The sequence below is a fragment of the Podarcis vaucheri genome, assembly GCF_965113315.1.
Source record: "Podarcis vaucheri genome assembly, chromosome: 10".
In the NCBI taxonomy this organism is placed as follows: domain Eukaryota; kingdom Metazoa; phylum Chordata; class Lepidosauria; order Squamata; family Lacertidae; genus Podarcis; species Podarcis vaucheri.
In genome coordinates, this window is record NC_138748.1 from 13,558,771 (window position 1) to 13,568,687 (window position 9,917).

General features: G+C 44.6%; 1 pseudogene across 1 annotated transcript; it reads right to left on the bottom strand.

Annotated features, from left to right (window-relative positions):
* Positions 1 to 4,396: 4,396 nt before the first annotated feature.
* On the bottom strand, positions 4,397 to 9,641 carry LOC309542346 (NKAP-like protein pseudogene; annotated as a pseudogene). The gene is made up of 2 exons: positions 9,390 to 9,641; positions 4,397 to 4,886 (listed from the first exon to the last, which is right to left on the bottom strand). The product of its transcript is annotated as an NKAP-like protein pseudogene (transcript).
* Positions 9,642 to 9,917: the final 276 nt, after the last annotated feature.

Here is a 9,917-nt window from a genome sequence, read left to right on the forward strand (position 1 = left end):
CAAAGCAACAGCTGCTAGTGTAAGCAGGAAGAGAAGATCATCCATCTTGCTGGACACTTCATTTCTCCAGCCTCATTCGAAGAACAGTTATCAGGCAGGGAAGTGCCCAGCGCAGCCAATATGAACAGCAAAGCAGGGAGGTATTTTCCTAAGCAATAGTTAAGAGTACAAATAATAATCCAGACATGTATTTGGCAGCCTGGAGGTGAAATCATAATTAAAAGAAGACTTTAGAAAAGCACAGATCTGAAAGTGCCAAGTAAATACTAAAGGGTGGGGAGTGTACAAACTCACAGACAAAAATGATGGCATTTTTTATTCCCTCCAAAAAAGCAAACCCCGTACATCCTTTCACCATGCGCAAATGTTGTGGCAAAATTCAGGTCCAAGTCAGGCATGATGCTAAACATGGGTTGTAAAAGATAAAAGGTAAAGGACCCCTGGACGGTTAAGTTTAGTAAAAGGCGACTCGGGGGTTGCGACGCTCATCTCGCTTTCAGGCCGAGGGAGCTGGTGTTTGTCCACAGACAGCTTTCCAGATCATGTGGCCAGCATGACTAAACTGCTTCTGACACAACAGAACACTGTGACAGAAACCAGAGCGCACGGAAATGCTGTTTACCTTCCTGCCACAGTGGTACCTATTTATCTACTTGCACTGGGGTGCTTTCAAATTGCTAGGTTGGCAGGAGCTGGGACAGAGCAATGGGAGCTCACTTCACCGTGGGGATTGCATTTGTTGTTGTTTAGTCGTTTAGTCGTGTCCGACTCTTTGTGACCCCATGGACCAGAGCACGCCAGGCACTCCTGTCTTCCACTGCCTCCCGCAGTTTGGTCAAACTCATGCTGGTAGCTTCGAGAACACTATCCAACCATCTCGTCCTCTGTTATTCCCTTCTCCTTGTGCCCTCCATCTTTCCCAACATCAGGTTCTTTTCCAGGGAGTCTTCTCTTCTCATGAGGTGGCCAAAGTATTGGAGTCTCAGCTTCAGGATCTGTCCTTCCAGTGAGCACTCAGGTCTGATCTCCTTCAGAATGAATAGGTGTGATCTTCTTGCAGTCCGTGGGACTCTCAAGAGTCTCCTCCAGCACCATAATTTAAAAGCATCAATTCTTCGGCGATCAGCCTTCTTTATGGTCCAGCTCTCACTTACATACATCACTGCTGGGAAAGCCTTCTGAATCTATTTGTACTTGTCCTCTGCTCTTCCTCAGTAGCATGTTGGATGCCGTCTGACCTGAAGGGCTCATCTTACAGTATCATAACTTTTATATGGCTGTTGTCTTTGTCTATGGAGTTTTCTTGGCAGGGATACTGGAGTGGCTTGCTGGTTTGGTCAAAACTCTCCACTATGACCTGTCCATCTTGGGTGCCCTGCTTGCCATAGTTCATAGCTTCTCTGAATTATTCCAGCCCCTTTGCCATGGTAAGGCAGTGATCCATGAAGGGGGGGGGGGGAAATTACATAGGTTGTATCTAATAGTCACTCTCCTCGTGGCAAGGTTTCTATCTGTGCAACATTGTGGTCCCTAAATCTGCTTCAGGAGTCTGGGTGACCTGCCCAGTAGCAGATCTGGGTAGTGACTAACTTAGGTCTACTGATATCAATGGCTGTACACTGAATATGACTTAGATGGACACAATCAATCTAAGGGGAAATTGCCTCTTTATATAATTGACATCTAATAATCTGTCTCTCACACTTTATCTGAAAATTGCTTCCATTAGTTTCTGATCAGGGCTTAATTATTATCATTATTTAAGCATGGAGTGCCCATAGCCTTGATTATGCGTATTTGCTTTCTTTAGTGCATTTTTCTGTGATTTAACAAAACTGGAATTGAATGGTGCCACACTGCTACGTTATTGTGTTTTCCTGCTGCTGCTGGATTTGGATAGTTACAGTTACATTTTAAACATTTAGGCCCGGTGTTTGTTTCATTACTGCTGGTTTAATTAATGTTTGGAAAGGTTTGATGGTATTATATTGTATTATTTCATCATGGAAGCCACCTTGAGACACTTTTACACTTGGGGTGGCTTATACATATTTTAAGTAAACAAGTGAAGTGAGAACTTGGCTGGCTATGTTGGCTTTATATTTAGTGTCAACATGGGAGTCAGGAGCAGATCAGGAATAATTTACAATGTGTCAGTGAAGTTAACACTTTATTCAAAGGAGCAAAACAACTCAGGCCTAGTGAGTACAGTCGTACCTTGGTTCGCGAACGTAATTCGTTCTGGAAGTCCGTTCGACTTCCAAAAACGTTAGGAAACCAAGGTGTGGCTTCCTGCACTCAACCAGAAGCCACAGAAGCCGCATTGGATGTTTGGCTTCCAAAAAACATTCGCAAACCGGAACATTCACTTCCAGATTTGCGGCGTTTGGGGACCCAAACGTATGAGTACCAAGCCATTCAAGAACCAAGGTATGACTGTACAGCAAGTCTTCCCAGTAGGTCTTGCCCAAATAATGCAGATGTGATTAGCAAAGATCCCCAGCATTCCACATCTCTCTAAATCTCCTCCCCCTCCGAAGCAAGCTGAGACTTCATCATCTTGTCTGTCTTTGCTCTGTCCTCTTCATACTTCTTCAGGTTCTGGGAGACAAGCTGGGGAGGGAAGCTGGTCACAGCAGGAGTGGAAGACCCCTGGCTTCTTCAGCAGCCTGACTCAAATTTCTCTCCTGGTCCCCCTCTTCTCCAGCCTCTGCTTCTGCCTCTGATTCTGGACTGCTGTCTGCCACATGCTCTTCCTGCTCACTAAACCCTGTTGCCTCTCCAGTTTCTGCCACCTCCCCCCCCCATTTTATCCCTCTTCTTCCTTTGACCACTCAGCATCATTCTGTCACCAATCTTCTGGTTCTGAGCATTTTTCCCTTGGGGATTCCCCAGACGGTGCCTCCCACCAGCCACTCTATGACATTTTGCAAGGGTGAAGGGATGGAAATTTGAAGAAAAGAGTGGATAGATGTTATCCTTTGTTATTATTGTTGACAGTCAAAGATTCAGGGTTGTATCAATGCTGTGCCAGTGGCATTTTAGTTCTCGTGTGCCCCCAAAATCTGCTCCAAATGATGGACCCAGTGGAGCAGATTTTGAGGGTATTGGGTGGATGGGCACAAGTGAAAGTACATTGTGTGAGCAGAACTGCAGTGTTAGATACTAACCTTTGACGTTGATGGCGCTGCATTTGACACTCTGATTCCCAGATTATACTGGTCTGGTTGTGTCAACATAAATGATCCTCTGTTTAGCAGAGAAACAAAGATTAATGGCAAGCCCAGCATAATGGCAAAAGGTTACCAGACTATCCTTCATTAAGGCAGCCCTACAAAGTAAAGAGTTAGTATTAATTTTATGGCTGATAGTTCCCATCACACATGAGGTGAATTAATAATATGGATACGAAGAAAAACAATTTATTAATGTTAATAACTCCTCCAATAAAATTTCCAGGAGGATCTATAGTGATAAATTGAATAATTATGAGTATAATTATGACTAACTAGGACCATAATTTCATGCTAATGTAATAATAATGACACAAAATGTAGATCATGAATTTTAACTGCTCGGTTATTTCAAATTTCCAGAAGGGTAAACCAAAAATAATAAAAAAAAAACTTCAGAAAAGAGAAGAGCAAAAATAGTCTTTTACTTTTAAAAAATTTGGCCAATTTATGCTTTTATTGAGAAGGAGGAACTATCTATGGCTTAAAACAGACATTGCTGTGAATATTATTAGTGTGCTGCCATGAATATCTCAGTATAATTAGAAATCTTAAGGTATACTGAGAGCAAGAAATAGATATGCAGTGGAGCATACCATATGTCAGGAAAACTATTAATCCAGTGGTTATTCTTGGGAAAGGGAGAGCAAGAAATTCATTGAATAATATAATAAAAATGTGTTCAAACAAAGGGGCACCTAGATATTTCAGTATTCCGTTACTGTAGGTGTGGATAATAATTACATTATGCCTTATGTCAAGTGTCTGTTTATAATGACTGGATTTTTAGACCTTGGCCACGCAGTATATCAGTATGCGTTAACCTCCAAAATTAGGGATTATCCAGAAAGACTGGAGGTATAAGTTTATCTAGGTTTGCTGGTCAGAATTTAAAGAAAGTATTTTCTAAAATCCCCACAGTTTCTTGGCACAGTATCTTGGATTCCTGGAAATATTGTGGGATAGTCTGCAAGACAGCCTGCCTCATTTCATTTTGCCTTGTGTCCTTCTGCTGCTGGCAACGCCACACAGCAAATTTGTGAACAGGCTGTCCACATGCACCTGTCATGGTTCTTATTTGATACACATAAACCGTTTCCCGAAATTCAGCCAGCGGAGATGCTGGACACTTATTTGCAAACTTCTGTAATGGGTGACGTTTGTCAATATACGCAAGAAGAGCATCCAGTCCATTTACTGTCTTTGCCCTTGGTTTTCCTGTAAACCATCTCCCAGAAGCTTGCCAGGATCTTCTCTCTTCTGCCTCTCCTCCTGGTTGACAGATGCCAAGGCCCTCTTCTCATCCGCACTGTACATCTGTTGCTACTTGTTCAGACACACAGCTTCCATTTTCCGGTGCTGCTCATTACATAGCCAGATGTAAATGATGCAAACTCTTCACTGGTTGGACCAATTTCATCTCTACTAGGGATGCATTTTTCAGCATTTACATACTCCTTCATGGCAGCACGTTTGCCATGGAGTAAAGCATGCCCATGGTTCAAGGCCTGATCATCTTGAAAGGCATAGGTAATAGGAGCTTCTGGTCCTATGAAATCCATAGCATCTACATTTTTTTATCTCTGAATCCAGACATCGTCCACCATCATCAGACTCTTTGATGCTCAACTCGCTGGAGTCTTTCCTGCTTTTCTTATTATTTTTCTCCCTAGGACTTTCCCCCTTTCTACTTCTTCTTCTCCTTCTCTTTCTTTTCCCCCTCCTCACTTGAAGTAGTTTTTCTCTTCTTCCTCTCCTCCTCTTCTGAGCTGAAATCAGAGGAACTGCTCTTGTTAGATGTAGCGCCTTCCTCTTTTACAGCACTACATTCACCAGAGTCTGGGTCAGGACTCTGGGTCAGAACCCCCAAACTTCAGGCAATCCAAGTTCATCTCTCTCTCAGACACCTCTGTGACTCCTCCTACTCCTTGCCATAGTGCTCTGAGGTGTGCTGGTGGCCAAAGTGGTGAGGAGGGCCAGGCTGCTGTGAGATGCTGCTGCACTTGTGGGATTGGGAGCAGCTGCAGGACCTCCAGCTGGGGATGAGCTAGTCACAGGGGTGTAGTGTGGGTTACTGGTGCCCGGGGTGAGGCATGTTTTGCGCTCTCCTGGTGGACTGGGCAGCAGCCAGTGCCTTCACCAGCCAGCATCTAATCAAAGGAATATCACTTTGCTAAAGACTCTCCTCCCTGAAAGAGAGGGGAGTGGTTGTGGGCGGGAGCCCGAACACCGCTCCTAGCAGGGGGCATTGCCCCCTGCCTCCAGCTCACCTGGCTGGCGCTCACGCCCCCCCCGGTGGCCGCCCAACCAGGTGCCATGGGGGGCGCGTGTCCAGCAGCCTTTATGCTGCAGTGCCAGCCTCTCCCCGGCCTCATTTCTCTTTGTCATCCTGTGCGAGTCACCCACCCTCCACTCCCTTGAGTTAGGGCTTAGGTCATTGGCCTTGCTATGGACCTTAGGTTGGTCGCCCCGGTTGCCCGGGGGGGCTGGTAGGAGTTTTTCCATTTGGCATTAGGCTTTTTGGTTTTTTTGCCTACCTCGTAGCAATCGTCACAACTTTCTGGTGGTATTGGTGGGTAGGTTAGGCATTGGAATAATGTGTTGTGGTGTGTCGAAGTGCTAGGTGTGGCCATCGCCTATGCCTTCAATTTCTAGGGGTATTCTGTTAAAGGAATCTGGCGGTCGGGTATTCCGTCCGAAGCCTGCTTGGCGGGAGGCCTTGGCACGACCCGCGGTGACATCAGGGGTGAGCCTATAGTTGGATTAGCATCAACAGGTGATGAACCCCTGGTGAATAAACCCACTTGTTTCACGATCCAATGCCTAAGCCAATACCTTTTCATTGCTGTAATCAATAAAGTTGTGGCCTTTTCTAGCCCATTAACCTTATATCACGTGTCCCTGTGTCTTCATTTTACTTCGCGGGGGTCGGGTCCTCAAACCACAACTAGCTACAACCGGGGAGCAGAGATAAGGCAGAGAAGAGGGAAGAGCATTCAAGACAGGCAAGGGAGGGAGGAAGGGAGGAAGGGATGAAGGGAGGAATTGAACCTGGAAGGAACTGAAGCTGCAGGGGCTGCTTTCATGAAACTGTCCAGGCTTTGCACAGAAAGAAATTGTTCTGGGAAAACAGGCAAGAGAAGACAATCTCCCAGCAAAGAAATTGACAAAGGAGCCATTTGCACAAGTGACATTTCAGCCGTGGATTTTCATGAATGGGAAAAGGTCCTGCTACCCCTTACCTTGTGCCCCCTCAGAAATTTGCACCCAGGTCCACGGCCCTCCTGCCCCCATGCTACACCACTGGCTAGTCAAACTGCTACTCTGCTGCCACTGTCAGGACACATACTCCACTGGGCTCTGCAAGGGGGACACAGGAGTCGTGGCTCAGCTGCGGGGGAAAAGTGATGCCTGCAGACAACATCACAATTTCTTCCTTCCACAGGATGTACCTGTTAGGTTCGTCCTACTCTCATGTAGGACCTTGGCAGAGACACATGCCCGACTGGCATGTTCTCTCCCTCCTGGTCTGTCGCTCGGGAGCTTCAAAAGCTTTCTTCAGCTCGGACATCACAGTGACTGATACCAAGAAGCATCAGCACACTTGGGGATCCACAGAGTATTTGCAGTTTGCGTAACAGAACTCAGTAGCACAGCATTTTGGCTAATCTACATTATTTACATATAATACACTTGGAGCATTCTGCCTTAGCTCCTTCCTCTTTCTCATCAGACAGCAATGAGAGAAAGAACAAAGGACAATAGTCCCACTTCATGGAAACAGTAATACCAAAACATCCTGTCTCCATCACTTCCCACACTGTGGAATGAAAACATACACCGTCATGTGATAGACAACAGTCTCATGACTGCAAACACGGAGCAAGAATCCTAACAGTGCCATCACTATATTTCCAATGGCTCACTTCCCCTTATCACTTCTCTAGATTCAAGAGGCGGGAATCTCCTCCTTTCCCTTCAAACGCATAGACAGTGCACTTAATGTGGTCTGTAATTGATAATGTTACTCTGCATACGGCAGGCACCTGTCCTGGCTGCCTTGAACTCTCATGCTGTTATGCATTAATCATACAACCTTAGAATTTAGAGTTGGAAAAGATGGCAGGGGTCAACTAGTCCATCTCCCTGCAAGGCTAGAATCCCTGACAGATGGCCACCCAACCTCTATGAAGATTTTTTTAATCATAAAAAAATCAAATTACAGATAGGGGAATGGACAAACTTGTGGAAATGGTCAAAGGCTAGGTCCAAAGTTGACATACAGCATGCTTTAGAATGTTGTGCTTAGGGAATGGCAGATGGCTGTTTCATAGCAGTGGAGTCCATGAACGGTAAGGAAGAAACTGCTTTTTCTAAATAATAAGACCTTGTTCTTAAAGATAGTGGACATTTTCAGTGCTTCATGTGTAAGGGAGTGTGTGGAAAGCACACACACGTTACTATCTTCTAGAATAGTAAAAACCTGCATTCCTATACCCGTGAAAATCTACGAAAGCAAATATATATATATATATATATGCTTTCGTAGATTTTCACGGGTACAGGAATGCAGGTTTTGGTGTCTTCGGGTGTCTTCCCGTGTAAGAGTCGGGGTGTCTGGGCGACGTTTCGACGAGGTCTCACTCGTCATCTTCAGGCTGGTGCTTTCGGCTTCTTGTTACCTTAAGCTTCTTGTTTCCTTAAGATCAAACTCTGCTTAAGGTAACAAGAAGCCGAAAGCACCAGCCTGAAGATGACGAGTGAGACCTCGTCGAAACGTCGCCCAGACACCCCGACTCTTACACGGGAAGACACCCGAAGACACCAAAACCTGCATATATATATATATATATATATATATATATATATATATATATATATATATATATGAAAAAGCAGTTTTTCAGAACATTGCTAAAAGAAACTATAATTATTCATGTAGGGGGAGGATAAACACCTTTTAAAAATGTCCTTCTGTGCCCTTCGTTCTATAAAATACCATTTTGTAATGTCTCCTAAATTGCCTCCGTTATCCAAGTTTTACCTTTGGAATAACAATATGTTAAATCATTTTGGTGCGAGTTGTCCTCATGAATAGACGGTACCTTGCCCCAGGTAATAATGAGAGTTGCACATTGTCACCGTTTGTGGACAATGTCTTTCAGATTGTTAGGTTCCCTCACGACAACATCTAATCTCTTATTTTACACACACACACAAAGTCAGTAAGAAGAAGTTGGTTTCATTTAAAATAAGGCTTCATTTCCAAAGACACCACAATGTGTTGTGAACTTAATACAAATATAGAGCATTTAATACTGCGGAACTTCAGCACCATTCTCGGAAGATATACACAAGGGCACAAGTTAAATAGAGACAATCAATCAAAGTTTACAAGAAGCGTACAAGGTTTTCAGCATACTGTTTGGTAGCAATATATCCAATTACGCTTGGTGTGTGTAGTACATATATTATGCAGATCTGGTGCCTTTCTGCTATACATGCTTTTTTGTTTTGTTTTTTCCAAAAAAGAAGCGTATGTAAATATAACGACCATATCTTAATTGCAGTTGTCAACTACCAATATCAGATTTATTGTTTGTGTACTTGGAAACGTTCATTAGCAGATGTAATGATAACCTTTTTGCCTTCTCTTTCCTAAAAAGAGACACTGGCAACAGAGCCACGTCTACCTCCATCCTGCTACGCAAATTTCTATCTCACCAATTCACTGTGTGGTTGATTTTTTAAAATGAAGCTTCTGTGAGATTTCATTGCATGATACATATCAGGGGAATTGAGATTTTAGGGGAAGGGTAATATATGTTCACCTTGGGTTTGTTGGGATTTCAGATCTCACCAGCTGCAAAGAGCAGCTACTGTGTTGACATCATGTGATGTTTCTGAGCGTGAGACAGGAAGTCTCTGCCAGTTCTCATGTAACCGGAGAGTTACTTTCACTTCTGAGTCGAAGTGTGAGTCGAGTCGTAGACTCTTGTGTTTGCTGCTCAGGAGAGCAATTGTGCTTGTAAAAGCTGCTTGTACAGTCTTAATGAAGTAGTGAGTAGACTACGGACTACGGGCTGTCTCTTTCTTCTGTGATGGGATGCCAGAAGATTAGTGTGCTCCTCTCAGGAGGGAGGGGTCACTTATTACCGGTCTCTCTGGACTGAGGGAGGATTCCAGCCAGACAGTGACCACCGGAGAGAAGCCCCGGTGTCTTGGGAAGTTGGCACCCTTCCCGGGGCATTTTTCCAACAGGGTTGCCACCTGGTACTCAGTTCTCACCTGTGGCTCCTTGAAGTTGTCAGCAAAGAACAGCAGCCGCACCCCTGGCAATGGCTTTGACTGGCCAGCTAAACCAGGTGAGGGTATTTGATGGGTATCAAACCCCTGGCAGGTTTGCATGTGAAGATATGCTTCGGCAGATTGAGCAGATGAGAACAATAGTGGGTCAACGTTCAAGAAGGCCTACAGACCTACTGCCCAGTCTTGCATCCTGGGGAAGTTACTTTGGTGCTGCTAATGCAGCGCGGCGACAGCGTGAGGCCCCATTAGCTAAAGTGGTGCTTCAGGTTAAGAACAGTTTCAGGTTAAGAACGGACCTCCAGAACGAATTAAGTACTTAACCCGAGGTACCACTGTAGTTGCTACAAACTTAACTCAAACCTAGCATTTAAATAG